This window comes from Rousettus aegyptiacus, unplaced genomic scaffold (assembly GCF_014176215.1).
Source record: "Rousettus aegyptiacus isolate mRouAeg1 unplaced genomic scaffold, mRouAeg1.p scaffold_m13_p_4, whole genome shotgun sequence".
NCBI classification, from domain to species: Eukaryota; Metazoa; Chordata; class Mammalia; order Chiroptera; family Pteropodidae; genus Rousettus; species Rousettus aegyptiacus.
In genome coordinates, this window is record NW_023416307.1 from 158,197,526 (window position 1) to 158,216,290 (window position 18,765).

Consider the following 18,765-nt stretch of genomic DNA (forward strand, 5'->3'; position numbering starts at 1 on the left):
GGGGAAATAACATCGAGCAGGTGTGATCCTAATACACCAGGTAAAGACGGAGGTCGTCAGAGCGGCTCGAAGCAGAGGCAAACCCAGACCCAGCTTCCTACGAGAAACCTCCCTTAGCCTAAGGGCTATACCAGCATAACACTAATTTTTAAGAAGCCGGGACATCTATATCAATTTCAAGCAAAGAAGATTCTGGAACGAGGAAGATCATCGGGAACAAAGAGAGGTGATTACCTAGCGACGAGAGAGTCGGTTCTCCCGGAGGACGTAGCAGGCTTTCCTGTGAACGCACCTCACGAGAAAATCAAATGCACGAGGCAAGACTGATGTAACCGAGAGGAGGGACGGACAAATTCATTATTACGGCCGAGGCTTCGACACTCTCCTGTCAGATCCGCAGACCCAACAGGTGGAAAATCAATGAGGATATAGATGACCCGAAGGGCGCTATCAGTCAACTCGATCGTATTGACATTTGCAGAATGCTCCGTGCAGCAGAAAGCGCATTCTCTCTGGTCTCACGTGGAATTCTCGCCAAGGCAGACCGCGTTCAGGGCCAGAAAACACACCTGAACAAACTCGCGCAATACATACAGAGTGTGTTTTCAGACCACGACGGGATGAAACTAGAAATCAATATGGATGCTTAGCTGAAAAATCTAGAGTATCATTAAAAGTCAACGACACATTTCAAAATAACACATGCGTCAAAGGAAAAGCGTCAAGGAAAAGGTTAAAATCTTTTGAAGTAAATGAAAATACGACATACCAAATTATAGACTGTGGCGTGTCAGCGTTTAAAGGGACATTTATAGCGTTACATACATATATTGGACAAGAAGGAACACCTGTAATCCATTACCTAGGCCTCCACCGTAGGGAGCAAGAGAAAAAGGAGTGATTATTCCTAAAGGAAGCAGAAAGAAATAAAAAATAAAAATTAGAAGATGAATAAAAAAATGAAAATAAAAATAAAATGGAGCACATCAAACCAAAAGCTAGTTCTTTCGAAAGACAGCGTCCTGAGGTAGATCGGTCTGCCTTCCGTGACGTAACAACCGGACTATCTGGTTGCTCTGCGCCTTGGGTTCCGCTGGCTGCGAAACGGTCAGCGCATTTTCTTCTTGCCACCTGTCCCTCTCCGCCCTCTAAGAAGGAAATTCCCTGACAAGTGGAGTCACACTAAGGCATGAGTGAAAAATTATGTTTGTCATCCTAGGATTGTTGTACACTGCTGTTTCGGCCTGCCTGCTGTGGGGAAGGTGCTCAACAAATAATTGTTTTCGAGGACCCACGTGTTATACGCGTTTTAAACAGGAACCACTGTGGTCAGATCATCTTCGATGCCAGGCGTTGGGAAGCCGCGGAGTCTCGTTGGGGAAGCTGTACGTGACAGACGCCTTTTGATTCAGATCGCCTGTATGGGGCCACCTCTCGAGAGCAGCTCTCCACAATGAGCTTTGCGGGCTCATCTTTGTGATGAATATTTGCGCTTTGTCTCTAATTCCGGGCTGGAGATGACATTTCATATCATCCGTGATGAGCAAATGGATAACAGACTTGCCAGCGGAGTCCGTTCGCGTGCAGGGCGGTGTGCGTGAGCGCAGGAAGGGCCCGGTCGGCCTTCACCCGCCCGCTGCACCACCCGGGAAGAGAGGAACGCCTCTCCCGAGCGGCCGAGGAAAAAGCTGCTATTTTAAGTACGATGGTCAGTTTTAATTAGCCTTAGAGGCCCATCCAATTTCTGAAATGTAGCTCAGAACACCCCAGTGGCTCTGTTCCCTTTTCTGCTTACTGGACTGACCTTGTCATGGGGTCTTATATGCTTTTTTTTTTTTTTAAGGGAGATTATCTAATTTGATATATAAATGATGAGTCTACTGGTCCGTTATAGAAATAGTCCCTAGCGGTCCTCTTTATAGCTAAATCAACGAAGATCGTTGGCAATCAAACCCTGGGCCCATCTGTTTTTCTTGAATGGTAATCACAGAGTATCTGCTGGTGGTGATTTGGGAAGACGGCGTTAGTATAGGACGGCAAAAAACGTTTCACTGAGATAGTGTACGCTCGGAGCTTTTGCTCACTCTATAACCAAATAACTTTAGAGCGTCTTGGATGGAGTTGTTCATCCTTAACTACTAACAGTGGAGGATTGAATCAAATCTAAGATGTCGCTTCTGACTGCGTGGACGGCGAATCGCTGCGACGCAAACGTACATAGTTTTAAAAACACGAAATGCCACGCTGTCAGGTTTGCATTTATAATGCAACAAATCTACACTGTCTCGTTATCATGCATTTGGATAAAAAGGAATCTAAAATAAACAAAGGTTTATTGAGCACCTACTGTGTGCCAGGCCCCGAGGGAAATGCTGGGGGCGGAGCAATCGATGACTCGGACGCCTCGCGCCTCGCGCGGTGCTTCCAGCCTGGAGGAGAGCGAACAAACTCACCCGGGGAGCACCTGGGAGGGCGTGGCAGCACGGAGCTCCCGGGAGGAAGTGGGGGGAGGAGACGCCCCCCACGGCACCACCCCCTCCTCTTCCCCAGACCGCTGTTGTTTCTGGAACGTTACGTACGAGAAAGGGCAAAGGAGGTGAAAAGCCCATTTGCAGTCGGTAACCGGCGATGGGGCCACAGACGTCTGCAGGCCTTTCCCGTGTGGCCGTGCTGGCCCCACGGCCAATGGGAGGTGGAGCTGTCCCCTCAGCAGTGTGTCTGCTGAGGGACAAACGTCACGGCCTTTGCGACAAAGAATAATTCACAGCGTGAAGTTTTGAGCACTAGTTTGGAGATGCTCAGTCTCTCCAAAACGGATATGTGCCATCACTAATTGGAATAATTGCTAGGTTTTTGCAATTTCCGGGAAAAAAATCTTAGCGGATAAAATTTTTCTCCATTTTCAGCTTTTCTTTGCCAACATTTTCCTGCCTTTCTGCACCTGCTACTGCTCATCTTGTTACAAATCAAATGAATAAGTAGATGATAACAAATCAAACGAACGAGCAGCAAGCTAAAGTTAGTGCAAACAGCCAATCACTCTTAATTCAACAGCACATTTCGTGGACATGTGTGTGCGCTTATGATTTTATATTGTGACATGCAATAGAGCCATATTTTCTGCCTGAAATTGCTCCTGGAATTAAACGCTGTCACTACCCCACGGTGTTCTCAGGGGACTGTAGTGAGTTCCAAGCATTCTGCCACCCGCAGCTCTTTGTAAAAGGTGGAGAAGGGATTGTTTGTGTGGGTCGTGTGGAGACGTGGAAATCACACCGGCTGGCATCCCCCGCTAAGCACCACCCTCAGCTCCTTCAGTCGGATGGCCAGGGGAGGGAGGGGCACGGCCAGGTCCCTCACCTCACGTTTTTGGAACTTTCTCTACAGTGAAATCCCCGGGGAACGCTAAGCCTCCAAGCAGAGAGGGGACTGCCCGCGGGGGTGCTCACGGGGCCACACTCTCCTGGCGGGTGGCGTCTCAGTAGGCTCGGGCTGCTGTAACGAAGGACCAGCAACTCGGGGCTTACGCAGCAGACGGTTATTTCTCACGGTTCTGGAGGCGGGGAGGTCCAGGATGGGGTGCCGGCTGCTGCGGGTCCTGGGCAGGGCTCGCTTCCTGGCTGGAGAGCAGCCATCTCTTGCTGTGTCCTCACATGGCGGGGGGCGGGGGTGCAGAAAGCTCTCTCCTCTGCTCTCCTCTCATTAGGGCGCTGATCCCATCGCGAAGGCCCCACCCCATGACCTCGTCTAACCGTAATCACCTCCCGGAGGCCCCACCTCCACATACCATCACGTTGGGGTTGGGGCTTCGACGTATTGATTTGGGGGAGACACAGTTCGGTCTGGGGCAGCTGGGTGCCTGTGCCTGGTCAGGAATCCATGCCCGCTCCCCTTCCGCTCCCGCCCCCATTCGGAGGGATGCCTTTCTACCACCTTTGTACCTTCTAGCTTCCATATGATAAAGATGAGAAGCTTAAGTCCCAGATCTGGAAGCCACCTGCCTTCCGGAATTCAGCGTCTGCCAGGGGACCATCCACTCCTCCCCTTCCCATGGGCTATTCTTCACCGATGTAAGCTTCTTGCACTGTCTGCCCCAAACAGAAAGAGGTACCGAGGCAGCGCTCGGCTCCCCGAGTCATCAACACTGACCACTCACGTCCTCCCCCACCAGAGGCCATTAGGCTCACATACCAGGTCACGGCCTCCGACTTTATTTGGTCAGTGCTGTGCTCTGTGCTCAGTAAACGTCACCCGTGAGCAGGTAATTACTCAGCTCGATGGCCTCCTTAGCCCCGGCACGTTTTGGAGTTTCTTCATTGCTCAGTCTTGTGACCCACTCCCTTTACAAGCCCCGTCCCTCCTCCCTAAATATCCAACACGGCGCTGTCCCTGGCATCTGCTTACGTCACAGCCACCAGCACTGTTTGGTGTTCCCTTTGAAGGCGCTCCCCCCAACCCCTGTTCTCCTCTCACCCCATCTGCTCTCCCCATGTGCCCTTATCCAGCCCCCCGCATTCATCCAGCACCCGTACGCAAGGGGGCCCCCGGCCACGTCCACAGCCCAGATGTCTCCTGCGAGCCCCAGGCCAATGTTTCTATTTACCTGCTACATGCCCCTAAGTGGATGTCTCACAAGTACCCCAAAGGGGACATGTCCAGAATGGACTCTAGCAACAGTTTACCTACCTTCCCATAAATTCCTTCTCCTGCTGCACTCATGACGACGACAATGATGATGATGGTGATGATGGTGATGGTGATGGTGATGATAATGGTGATGATGATGATGGTGATGGTGATGATGATGATGGTGATTATGATGGTGGTGATGGTGGTGATGATGATGATGGTAATGGTGATGATGATGATGGTGGTCATGATGATGATGATGATGATGGTGGTCATGATGATGATGATTACGATAATGGTGGTGGTGATGATATTAAGTGAAGGAGGAGACAGAGGTAGCAAATAATTATGAACGCTGTCCTCCAGCGCGGTTCTCAGTGCTTTGTGTTTGTTAAAACACTTGTCCTCTCTCCCTCAGCGTACTGTCAGCCACCGACAGGGACCTTTACTTGAATGCTCAGGCAGAAGGCGGTGGAGAGGGGAGAAAAAGTCCCTTCCACTTAGCTGGGCTTCTGCAACATGATAATATATGGACAAGCATTATAAATTACTCATGACTTAAAAAAATCTCATATCCCAGCCTGGGATTTCATGTCCTATTTCTGAATATTGTTCAAACATTTATTTTGCACAAGCATGAGCAATATGGGAAATGACGTGAAAACAGTGCTTCAGGAAAAAAGCAGGTTCATAATTTGTGCTTATGGAGAGCGAGGTGTTTTATTTGAGAAGGAGCATTTTTCCTTAACAAGGATGCAGACAGAGGGTGCAGCCCCCTGGGGTCTTCCAATATCATTCCAGGTGGGTAGGATCATAACAGAGGTATCTTTGCCTTATTAATAAAATCCTTTTGCTTTCTGGATCATGGATTTGAGGAGGAGGCTCTCTCGTGCTAAGCTTCCCTCTGAATAAAGAGTGTATGAGGTGTCCAGCATACGCGATCATTTTCAAAACTGGATATTTAGAGCATGTTGCAGATGTTGGTTTTGCTGAGTAGGAAGGCAGAAATGGTTTGGAAAGTTAGACTTTTCGTGGGGACTACTTCATAAAGTGAAGTTTCCCTTCATATTTGGGGATCATAAGCTAACATAACTGTTCTCTCTTATAACCTGAGCTATTCCCCATTCGAGAAATACTCGTTGAGCAAAGGCAGCGCGCCAGGTCTCGAGGTGGCTGCCGAGGACACAGTGGTGGGAGGCGGTCGTGAGCTCTGCCCTCGGGTTGCTGGGAGCCGAGAGCAGAAGGAAGCGGAGAAGTCAAATGATTGTAAGTCCATAAAAGTGTTTGGAGGAAAACAAAAAATGGCCTGATATAATTCACGGGATCTCTCTAAGAGCGATCGGGAAAGGCTTCTCTGAGGAGGGGGTGTGCGAACCGGATCCTGGAGGTCGACAGGAGGTATCATCACGCGCCCCTCACACCTGTCCCTAGGAGGGGGTGAAGCTCGTCTCCTCCCTGCCCTCCCCCCGCTCCATGTTCCTCTTCCTGGTTCCAGGCAGCAGGCGGAGTGTGCTTCCCAACGAGAGACACGTTCCCGCCGAACGCCGAGGCCAGGCTCTGTCCCCACGTGCTCTGGCCACTGCCATGAACGCGGCAGAACCCGCGTACGCATCTGAAGACGTTTCTCCAAAGAAGACAGAAAAGGCCGCCCGGCATGCGGAAGGCGCTGGGCCGCAGAGGCCGCGGGGCCAAGCCAGGGGACATGCAGGTGGGTGCCACTTCACACCCGCCGGGACGGCTGTGGTCAGAAGCCCATGTCAGCGCCGGCGAGGACGCGGAGACCTCGGGTCACTCACCTGCGCGCTCCTGCTGGGAACACACACGGCGCGGCCCCGCGGAGACAGTGTGGAAGTCCCCAGAGAGTTCAAAATGGAGCTGCCCTGTGAGCGGGCGTTGCCGTCCCTACGCGGGTACCCAAGAGAAACGAGGACATGTCCATGCAACACCGTCCGGGACATTCACGGCGGGGTTGTTGACAATGCTCAAGGGCAGGACGGCCTCGGACGGCCACGTGGAGAGGCTGAACACGCCATGACATTTCTCTGTCGTAAGAAGGAACGAAGTACCTGCGCAGGTGCGCCCGGGACACCTGGTGCTCAGCAAAAGAAGCCGGTCACCTCCAGTCACGCGTCATGGGCCACTGTGTAGCAGGGACTTCCGGGGAAACCCCTAGAGGCGGAGAATTCATCAGCGGTCGCCTCGGCTGAGGGCTCGGGAGAGCTGAAGGGTCCCTGACAAACGGGATGGAGTTCCTTTCTTAGGGGCGATGAAAAAATTCTAAATCTGATTGTGGTGATGGTTTCACAACTCTGCAAATACGCTAAGAAAACCGGCGTGTGCCCGTCAGCGAGGCGAACTCCACGGCGTGTGACGCGCATCTCGATAAAGCTGCTGTTAGAAACAAGCACGTGTAGGAAACAGGCCCACGGACCCGGCGGAGGCGGACGCAAAGGCTCCGACCACGTCCCCCCCGACAACGCACCCCCTTTGCTGACGACTCTGCCCTCACCCAAGGGGAAACCGCCGTGCACAGCTGGGCCGGCCGTGGCAGTGACAGAGGGGGGCATCCGAGCTCTGACGTCTAAACACACTCTCCCACACGCGAAAAAACGTGGCCTCTTGGCTGACTTGCCTCGGACGTGCTTCTCGTCACTCTTACCAAAGAGCTGCAAATAATCACTTCGCACACTCTGGAAATTCAGCACGCGCAGTGCCGGACAAGGGTCGTGATAAAGAGAAGAAAAGCATCATCGATCCTCTTATTTAAATTGCATTTTTAAAACGACTCTATCAGGCAGAACTCCTTTCGAAAGGACGAAGCCCGACCTGAGCCGGCTGTGCGAAGAGGCGGGGGGCGTTAGCGTGCGCAGCCAGGGACCCCGAGGGCGGCGGGGGCCGGGCGTGAGTGTCCCCTGATGCGCCGGGCACGCGCCTCGCCCCCTCCTGCCCGCATGTGCATGGCGTGCACGGGGAGCAAGCGGCCCCTCTGATCAGCCCGGTCGCAGTGATGGGGTGATGGCGGTGGAGACTGTCAGCCCCCCAAAGTGCGCGTGCCCGGTGGGCCAGGCATGGCAGACGTGTGGTGCCGTGCACACGCGGACGGGTGTCCGTCCACGCCGCATGTGAGGGCGGCGAGGTGGGGCTCACGGCTCGTGTCAGACGCCGCGCGTGGTGTGATCGGGCGCGAGGCCTGTGGTTCCAGGGGCGCTCATGACACGGCGATGCTTCTGGGTTTACGCCGAGAGTTTGCACCACCAGCCGCCGCGCCGTGTGAACGGCACCTTTTTATCTTTCATCTTGGTGATTCAGAGATTCTTCCTGCCGCAAACGGTGACCCGCCGCCGGCCGCGCCAGTCAGCCAACCTTCGGAAAGAAGACGTGTGAATAATTGCTATCGTTGCTTGAATTGGGTTTCTTTTGGTCCAAAACAAAACAAACAAATAAACAAACTTCATCAATCTGATCAAAGAGAGAGGTTCTTCGAAGTATCTCTGAAGTCCAGACGTGTAGGAAGATGGCGAGCATCAGACTCGGGTCTCCGGATCTCACTGGCCAGAGGCAGAGGTGGTTCCGGTTCTTAAAACTGACCTCGGTGTCTTGATCAGTGACTGTGACGTGGAGCACAGTGAGCCGAGCCGGTGTCGGGGATGGAGGAAGAGAACCCCGCTAAGGGAGCACGGTGTGTGGGGGTGGGGGCCGCCGGCAGCATCCCTTGAGGGCCTGGTGCGTTTCCACCCTGTGCTCACAGAGACGCCTCAGACGAGCGGGTTTGGTGAGAGGCTCACTCCGAATTGTCTCACTGTCCACAGGCTGCAGTGCCTTTGAAGACGTGAGAGAACTCAGGACCCCGCCGTGGACGACATCTGCCACTATCGGCAGGGAAGAGGCCACCAGAGCGAGGCTTCAGGGCTGTGCCAGAAGACAAGGTGACCTCGGAGACATCTAGTGTGCGATGTCCCCAAACGCAGTCTAGTTAAGGAACGCCGAGCCTCCAGGGGCCTTTGCCGCTCACTTTGGGAGAGTTGAGAGGATGGGTGGAGTCTTGGGGACCTCGCCCCGCGTAACTCGTGAGGTCGATGCACCAGAGGAGAAAGTGAGCCTTCTCCGTCTGGAACCCCGCGAACTCCACCTCCGCGGGGACTCGAGGGCGCTCCAAGCCGTCGCTGCCCGAGGCTGAGAGAGGCAGACGATGCCCGCTGGGTTCCGCCTGCAGACGAGGGCCTCCCCCGGGAGAGGCCAGGCGGGCAAAGCCCCCGGACTCGTCCTCACCCACATCTTACAGGTAAAACAAAATCTACAGCGGCAACACCGGGCCCGACAGCAGCGAAGGGACTGGCGGCAAGACCGCGCCCCGCCCTCGGCTCCGCGCGGGCGCCCGTCCCTGCTCCGGCTCCGTCCTTCCTGTTTCCGCTTCATCCGGCCACGGTCACGTCTGGCCGCTTCCCTCTCGTCCCGTTGCCTCCTCGCCGGTTTGGGCCCCTGGCCCCGCTCACCGGGATCAGAGTACCGTCTGCGTCGCACACCCCGCCTCCGTCTCGCTCTGTCCATCCGTCACGCAGCGGCCGGGGTGACCGTGCGGAGAACTCGCATCTGACCACAGCCCCCGAATCTTGCCCTTTGGATCAAGTCCGAACTCCGTCAGGGTCTGGACCCTGCAACCGCTCCTCCCTTCCTGCTGCCCTCAGCCCCGCCCACCCACCCTCACCTCCTGGGCTTTGTTGCGTGCTCACCTGCGAGCGTCCGCTTTCTGCCGGCCCCTGTGACCTCCCATGGGCCCTTCGCCTTGGCACCCACTCACCACGAGGCGTCTCTCGTACCTCATCGCACAGTACGTGCCTTCCTTGGCCTCCTTCTGCTGGTCCCCCGGGCTGTTTCGCGCGTGGGGAGTGCCCGCCGCGCTGCCGGGCCTGCCTCCTGTGTCAGGAGAGGAGAGCTTGGTGCGTTCAGCACGTGGGCACAGACGTGGCGGTCCCGGCACGAGCTAACTCGTGGCCTGAGCAGCGCCTCCCACGACGGAGCCCGCGGCCCGCCCTCCTTCCCCAGAGGGGGAGAAGAAGACGGAGATGTGGGACCTAGACCCGAACGCGGTCGGCTGGACAGGGACACACGCTCCGTCGGCCGCGTCCCGTGAGCAGGCACTCGCCGTGTGGCTACACTCGGATGCAGGGAGGGTCGTGACACGTCCCGGGGTTCACGGCCGCCTCCTGGCACCGGAGCCGCCCTGTGGGAGGGAGGGAGGGAGCCTCCGGCGAGCCGCCGCCTCGGCCGCCCCGCCGCTGTCCTCGCTGACGGCCGTGTCCCTGTCTCTGTCCTCTGCCACGTCCGCGGAGGGAGTGGACATGTACCTTTGTGAATACGCGTCAGCATCAGTCAGTAACTTTCCTATTGTGCGGGTCACAGGTACCACGAACATGTCCCATGAATACAGATGAAGTCGTGTGCCTTTCCTCCAGAGAAAAGCGCAAATCCGTGAAACTTTATGTGTTATTTTGTATTTCACATGTCACGAGGTACGTGAACCCGTCACCGGTCCGCAGACAGAATGAAGCGAGGCCCACGGGCCAGCAAGCCCACCCGTGAGCCGCCCGTGGGGCCGCGGACTCCGGGGAAGGACGATGGCGTGCGGTGCTGAGCACGTCGGAACGAGTTCCCTGCTCCTCAGTTCGGCTGGCGGGTCCGAGCGTGGGTTCTCAGGGCCGGGGTGCGCCTCAGGAGGCGGCCCCTCGCCCTCGGTCCCCCGCCTCTGTGTCCCCACATTCTCCCATCGCCGGCCAGCGTGTTTCGAAGTCGGTCTCCGCTGAGCTGACCGACTCTCCCTCCGCACCTCAGAGAGCCTAACGCACAGTAGGTGCACTAAACGTGTCTCTGCTGGGATGAACCGGATGAGCTGAGGGCCAGCATTCCAGGTCACCGTGCCCCAAGGTAAACCAGCTTGACGTCCACCTGGGGGGGGGGGGACCGGCATAGCCCAGGAGCTACCGAGGGGCAGCGACATGCGGAGTGACTCATTCCCAGCTGCGGGAGGAGGCGGCTCCATCTGGAAAGCAGATGGAGGGCTCCCCGCTAGCGCCGAACATAAATTAAACCTCGCTGTCTCTCGAAACAGAAAGCTAACGTTCATCCTCTGTGTTTTTTTCCCTCCGTAAAGGAGAAAGCTGCTTGTTTATGAACTGAAACTTCATGACAAATTTTCGCTCCATATTGTGATTATAACACCTAATTTCCTAATTAAACATGCTAATTGTGAGTTACCTCACATAATGACAAAGCACAGAAGTGTAATTATGTAATAAAAGGCTTTCATGAAACTTTCGTGGGAAAGAGGGCCGGCTGAGGGCACAGCTGCTACCTGGGGGCCCGTGGGGGACAGCGGGGGCCGGGCTCGCGCGGGCGCGTCTCAGGGTGGGAGTCTGAGAAATCCGCTTTCTGGCACTGACGGCGTGGCCGCAGAGCCACCGCCTGCGGGGGGAGGGGGGGAGGAGGGCCTCTCTGCAGGCGGAAGGGAGTCTGTCACTCCCAGGCCGAAACTGGGGCAGGCCGAACCTGCTGTGCGGAGCTTCAGTGCTGGGGGGGGGCGTTCCCGATGGCCCTGGACACGCACATGTTCACACGCTCACATGCACGCACATTCACATGCACCACGCGCACACACGCACACGTTCGCACACATACACAGCTCACACACATGCACATTCACACACGTGCACGCGTGCCCACACGTGTCCACACATGCACGTTTGCGCACACATTCACGCGCACACACGTTCATATGCATGCACATGCACACACACGCACGTTCACACATGCACACACACACACCCTACCCCGCCACCCCTCCCACCAGCAGGGTTTCCTGATCTGTCACGAAACAGAGTCACAAGCAGGAAGTGGCTCAGAATGGCGAGTGGGCGGCCGGCTGGGCGGACGGGGAGAGTGGAGGCGGCTGCCGGCCGAGGCAGAGCGCGCGTGAGGGTGCGGTGCTGGGAGGGGCCGGGAGACGCGGGGGGCGGGAGATGAGGGGGGGTCGGGAAGCCCGGGGCGGGGGGGGGGGGGGGTTTGGAGGCGCAGGGGTCGGGAGGTCAGAAAGGGGCCGTGGAGAAGGCTTGCTGATCGGTGGGCATGAGGGTTCCAGAATAATCCTCAGGAAGCGCGGGCGAGGGCTGAGGTGTGACTACTTCGCAGGGCGCGCTCGGCATAGGTGCTGAGCCCCGTGAGGCTCGCTCGCGTGTCAGGTTCCTGACTGTCGTCTTATCTGTATTTACCCCAGGAAGGTAAGTGGATTTTATTTCTCTAGGCTTTTCCTCCCCGTACATAACCTGCTTATCTTCAGCATGTCATATAATATGTTATATAGGTGTGTGTATTCTAGCTGCTTTTTCATAGATCACCATTATTATCACAATCATTACATCCATAATTATTTTCATTTCCTGTAAGAGCTCATGTTCAAGAATTCCTTCCCATTCTCTTGGCTTTTATTCTGTTGTTATTTTTCTTCTCAGCGCGCCACTATGTAATTCTGTCACCAAAGTGTGCGTTTAAAGTTATCCGCGGGCCAGACTCTCAGGCTGGATTGATTTTTTCCCACGCCACGTTATGAACATGATTGAAGCTCTAGCCCGGCAACCGTGCATTAAGTCGCCTCACGTTGAAGTGATGGTAGGATTCACGGCGGGTATGGGAGGGTCCTCTGACAGCATCGCATCAGGATCTTGCTGCTGGCTCTTCTTTCCTGTGAAATGAGAGGCCAGCCGACCTGACGCTTCTCAAGCAGACTGGCCCCGCGGCCTCGTCTCGTTTGTTTCCTGGGGGGACTCATAGCACTGCGATGTGTTTCTCCAAAATGGAACGCAGCGAAACACTCCTGAACCCGCACGCAACCAGCGGCATCCAGGGTAACACAAGGAAACCCATAAAACCGCCAACGGCCGCCCGGGGCATTTTTGGTTTGGCATGATCTAGTCAGAAACAATTTCTTCAAAGAAAATAGGCTCCTAGCTGGAGAATCTGACTTTGTATGTCAGAAAGAAAGATTTCGGAACAAAGCTTATACGATACAGAAGAAAATACGATCACAACAGCACAGCACCGAGCCCACAGCGGGCGGCCCGGCCGGATTTGTCGAACGAGTTATTTTCTAAGTCGACCTGTCCGTATTGTGCTCAATAACTTAATTTTTCTTCAAATATTGTGCTCTTTTCTTTTTGATAAATTTTATATGCATCTTCATAATTTTTATGAATGAGGCGAGGGGAACGTCTTCGTTTGATGCCACAACTTAGGAAATTCTCCATTTTTGGTTTCTTTGAGTCCTTTTGAAAAACGTTTTTTTGTGAGGTCATCATAGACTTAGAAAAAAAGATGCAAATTAGCACGAGTTCCCCCATACCTTCCCTCAGCTCCCCCTCACGCCGACCCTCACACAACCTGGAACAGCGATCAGAAATCAGCCTTGGACGCGCCCGCGCGCCGCGGCACTCATCGGACTCCGCGCGGCTTCGAGGAGGCCTGTCCTGGCGCCCCAGGGCCCCTCGCGACTCTCCGGCCGATCCAGCCGTGCCTCCTGTCTCCTCCAGCCTACGGCGATTGCTCTGTCGCTTCTCCTTCCGGACCTCGAGACTTGGGGCGGTTACGAGCCAGCCGCCCCGTAGGAAGCCCCGCAGCCCGTGTTTGCCCGACGCCTTCTCATTACGAAGCGGGGGCCGTGTGCCAGCGGAAAGGCCGCCGCGCGGGCGACGCGCCCTCCTCCGTGTGCCACGTGGTCGCCGATGGGACCTGTGGGTGACGCGAGCCTGGGCGCGCGTCCGAGGTGGTCTGCCAGCATTCGCCACCGCAGTTACGTCCCCCCGTTGTAACAGCTGCGTATTTGGGAGGCAGCCTCTGCAACTCCGCAAGTACCCTTTTCGCCTAAACCTCCCGCCACCAGCGGTAGCGACCACGGGCAGACGTTGCCGGGGCGGGTATCGCCGTGCTGGGCTCCAGGCGGGTCTCAGTTTCACCTGCGCACGCGCGCGAATCGGGATTCGTCTGCGGAGGAGAGTGCCCCTCCCCCTCGCTCATTTGCTCACGGCTGTGTTTCTATCAGCGAGGGCTCCGGGTATCTATTTTGCTCCTTGGGTTGTCGTCCTGTACTGTGATGCTCAGGACGCTCCAGCGTTAGCCGCTGGGCGGCCGTTGGGGTGTGTCTCCCGCTCATGCACCCCGCTTTGCCCATCGTGTTGTGTTTGGGGGCGCGTCTCGCGGTCTGGCACTCCCGAGATGCTCCGGCGCCGGCTCTGGAGTCAGCCGCCTCGCTGGAGAGCCCTCGGCGGCTTCCCTGGACGGCGGCGTTTAGAATGGTGCAGCTGAGATGCTGCAGGTTCGTGGTTTGGGCCTCGTCCTGGCCGGAACGGTGCTCCAGGAAGGCTGCGACGTGGACCGAATGTCTGTGTCCCCACGAAAGTTGTGTGTTGACGTCCTGATCCCCAATGTGATGTCGTCAGGAGGTGGCACCTTTGGGGGCGCTGCAGTCTGAATGTTCACGTCTTCCCCCCATGTTCATATGTGGAAATCCTACCGCCAACGAGCTGGTCTCCGGGGGTGCCGAGCTCCTGAGGGTGGAGCCTCCTGAATGGCATTGGTGCCCTTGTAAGGGACCCCAGAGAGCTCCCTTGTCCCTCTGCCATGTGAAGACACAGCGAGAAGGCTATGAACCAGGAAGGGGCTCTCACGGGACACCGAATCTGCCAGCGCCTTGACCTTGGGCTTCTGAGACTCCAGAACTAAGAGCCCACAGGGACCAAGACAGTTTCCCATTCCATCCGCTCCTAAAACAAACAAAAAACCCCACAAACTCTCTCAGCCCCAAATACATAGAACACATCGACACGTAGTCCTGTCTGCCGAGAGCGGCATTTTGTGAATTCGTAGTCATTACCGTGTGAACGGCAACCAGCCTGGACACCAGACCGGGGCGGGGTCCCAGCCCACGTGCTGTGACGGGTATTGCTGACCCCGTGTGGGGGTCGAGACTCGGGGAGAGTGGAAGGGGAACCCGAGCGGGAACCACTGTAGCTTGAGGCCAAGGCGGAGACACTCCGAGGACTCGGGGCAGCAGCGACTTCCACCTGGTTAAGGCCGTTTCTGTATTTTTAGCATCGGCAGAGGCTTTGTGACATTGCGATTTATTATAAGAAATATATGTGTGGTCTTCTTGCCTGTTGCTGACACAGAGCTCTGAAAACCCTTGAATTTTCCCAAGGGGGGAGGGTGATCAAGGTGTCTTTTGTTATGTTAACGAGGTGACTTTCAGGCTCTGGGTACCCCGTGGATGGGGACTGGTTTTCAGGGGATCCAAGCGCATGACTAGACAGTTGGAGCTTTCAGTCCCTTCCTCGGACCTCTGGGAACGGGAGAAGGACCAGAGGCTGAGTGGGTCAACGGTGGCCAGTGACTCAATCAGTCCTGACTGTAATGGAGACTCCATAAACCCTGGGGACAAGGTTCAGGGAGCGTGGAGGCACCCCTAGAGTGGACGTGGGAGCCCCACGCCCTTCCCCAGCCCCGCCTGGGGCGTCTCCTCCATCCGGCTGTTCCTGAGTTAGATTCTTTTGTAATAAACGGGCGATCCAGTGACTAAATGTCTCTCCAAGTTCTCTGAGCCTCTGCAGCAAAGTAATCGAACCCACGGACTGGCATCTGAAGTTGGGGTGGGGGCGGTCTGGGAGGACCGAGCCCTTAACCCGTGGGACGTGGGGCTGTCTCCAGTGGACGGGGTCAGCACTGAGTCGCACTGTCGGACACCCAGGTGGTGTCAGCGCATGGATAGGATGTAGGGGACCCCGCCACCATCGGGATCGGGTGACAGAATTGTTAGCTGTACGTGTATGTCGCAGCTGAACACCGGCCTCCCGGGTAACGCCTTACAGGGCCAGACCTCTGCACACTGGAAGCTAGTCCTGATTAGTGACGTGGGGTGTGTGTCACTCGACCCTTCCACCTAAAGCTGGACTCTGGAGTCGGCTCAAACCGCGCGTGAATCCCATGTCCGGCACACGCTGGCTGTGTGATCCCAGTCGAGTTACTGGACCTCTCTGAGCCTTCGCTTCCTCAGTAGAAAGAGGTAACGAGGGCTCCAACCTCACAACGGTGTGTCCATGATATAATCCAGCACACGGTGCTCAGCACGTAGTACATGCTCAGGAAACGTTAGTCGACGTTATTACCACTACTGCTATCGTTACAAGTAGTAGTAATTAACAAAGGTTGTAACGTTGGCCATTGTTTGATCTATCACTGAGTGTTTTCCTGTCCTTCACAGAACCAGCAAACGTTTACGGACGGAATTCGGCGTGTTCTCTGCGGAAGCAGAGGGACTCTGGAGTCTTGCCACGACGATGCTGCGAAATGAGGTGGAGAATCCTGTCCGCTTATTAATCACCCAGCATATTCCCCAGAACCGATCGACTTTGCATGAAATGGTAAGATGATGAATTTTTGCTTCGCTTTGTCTCTCTGAGGCCAGAAACAGTAATTGCACGGGAGAAACCCCATCTCTGTTGGCATGAGAGGTGGGTCATTAATTAGCTTTAATGCCAGGAGCACCTTGCACACCAGTTTAAGGTCTGCACCATCCGTCATTACACCCCTAGAACACCGGAGGCGAAATTACCAATCATTCAATTTGATGCACTTGTTTTGTGCACAAGAAAATCGAAACCCAAGAAAGTGAAATGACTTTCCCAAGGTCACACGGCAATGTCTACCCCAGGAGTATGGTGTCTTCTTGCAGACACGAAATACCATTCTGCAGGTAATGAAGTAGTACCTGCTGCTTAGAGGTGACCATTTTGTCGGGATGACTCTAGCCTTTAGCTGGTTTTTGTGTCGTAGCCGACGTTTTTAAGGCGACAGCCTCTTAACGCGTAAGCAGAGAGTCACGGGAGTGATACCAATAGCCTTACAGCTCACACGGACATTAGGCCATCTCATTGGCAGAATGGATCATGATGGGATCTGGAATCCGGGGTGGCAAACTCTTGCGGCAGTGAAGGAAGCCTTCGTGGAAGAGGTGGTGTCTTCTTGGCCAGCAACAGAACACCACAGACGGGGGCTCGAAAACAGACATTCGTCCCCCACACTTCCGGAGGCGGGAAGTGACGGGGGCGTCGTGGTCGGCTTCTTGGCCCTCTTCCCCGGGGACGCGTGGCCATCCCACCGCATCCTCACGCGGCAGGGAGAAAGCACGTGCTCTAGTCCCTCTTTTCAGGGCACTAACCCCATTCGTGAGGACCCTCCCTCGTGACCTAATTGTCTCCCCAAGGCCGGCCTTAGACACCACTATCGGGAGTTAGAATCGCAACGTATGAGTTTGGGGGAGGCGCCAACGTTCAGTCTGTAACAGGCGGCGTTTAAGCAGGGACTTGACGGATAAGCCGAATTTTACTCGTCGGACCAGAACAGAAGCGGGGGGGGGGGCACACGGGCAGAGGAAGCAGGCAATGCTTTGGGGGGTTCACGGACACACGGCCTCCCACGCCTCGGCTTAATGTCTTAAATACCTTATGGGAAGCTCCAAATGAGGCTGGTGTTTTGACTCATTGTGAAATTTAAAGGGCTTATCAAACAGTTAATGAACAGAGATTGTGTACATTTTGTGGTTACGACTTTAACAAAGAGGCAGAAGGGGAATTTGAATTTTATCTTCCAGCGTCCGTGGAACAGCATCATGGCCCTCTAATTATTAACACAATCATTAAAAACAGTTTAGTTAAATTTAAGAAAACCGAGACACATGAAGACACAGCGTCCTCATCAAGGAACCTCAAGTCCAGATGCAGCAAGCTGTCTAAATTGACTTCTATGCTTTGAAATAAAAATCCTTGGAGCGCCAATTACGGCAGTCTCCGAAAAGCAATTATGGTGAGCCGCCACCGCCTTCCGCCGTGGATTCTAATTTAATTACATCTTCTCCCTTTAAAACGCAGCGCTGTGCTGTAAGGTAGAGCAACGGAAAAGTTCAGGTTACTGGGGGACGAGTATTTCTCAACCTGAAGGTAATTAGTCTTGGTCATAACTGCTTCCAAGAGAGACACGGGATTATGAACTCATTAATTTCAAGTGGCGCGGCTGCGAAGGAGCCTCTGTCCTCAGCGCTGGGGGAGCCGCGGGGCGAGGTGGATCCAGATGGGGAGAGGCACCGGGCCCCCTTCGCCTGGCCAGCCCACCCGGTGCCCGCCAGGAGCCTCTCCCAGCCAGGCTCCCTTTGTCCAAGTCAAACCAAGTTCACGGATTTATTTTATGGATGGTGAACATTTAACAATCGCACTGGGCTTCCGACTCCTGTTGGCGAGACGGCCATTTGCACAACTCGTGACTCTGCTCTTCGTGTCTCCGATGCCGGAGGACGAGCGAAGGCGCACACACATCCCACGCCCCACGCCCCACGTCCCCGGCAGGAGACCGAGCCGTGTGCACGTTGTACAGGAAGCGATTTCCCCGTCGCTCTCCCAGCTCGCTGCTTATCCGGTGGCACTAAAATCCTCCTGTTTCTGAATTCGCCATCTCCCTGGAGGGTGGTGAAGAATCGTTGCATTTTCAAGGTAGAGAGAGTCCTTTTGATGGTAAGCCCGTTGACGCATGGTACGGTGAGGCGATCATGAGGTGTGGTTACTAAAGGACCAAGCTCCCCACGGTCACCAGGAGGCCAGGCAGAGCAGGGACCACATTCTAGGTCACCTGCCTTTTGGCTCCATCAAGATGGAGATATGCTATGGGAATAAAATCAGCACTTGGCCTTGACCTGTGCCATGAAGTTACTCTCCATTGGTTCTCGCGTCTTTTAACCTTGCCGAGTTCATGCTTCTTGGAGTATCCGCAGTAGCGTTTCACAGCCCCTGCGTGAGCATTCCCTTGAGAAAAAAGCTTAAGTGCACATTTCTGGGTCCTCTACCAGGCCTACTGGATCAGAACGTATGGCGCTGAAGTTTAAAAATACTGCTCTTCCCCAGTCTGGGTGGAAATGCTTGATGTACAAATCAGGAAACTTCTTCTTAACCACAAATATCAAGTAGTCCCCTGTCACCACTGTCCATGGTGACAAACCTAAGAATGGACCCTTACAAAGAATATTCCCCAACATAAAAATCATTAAAGACA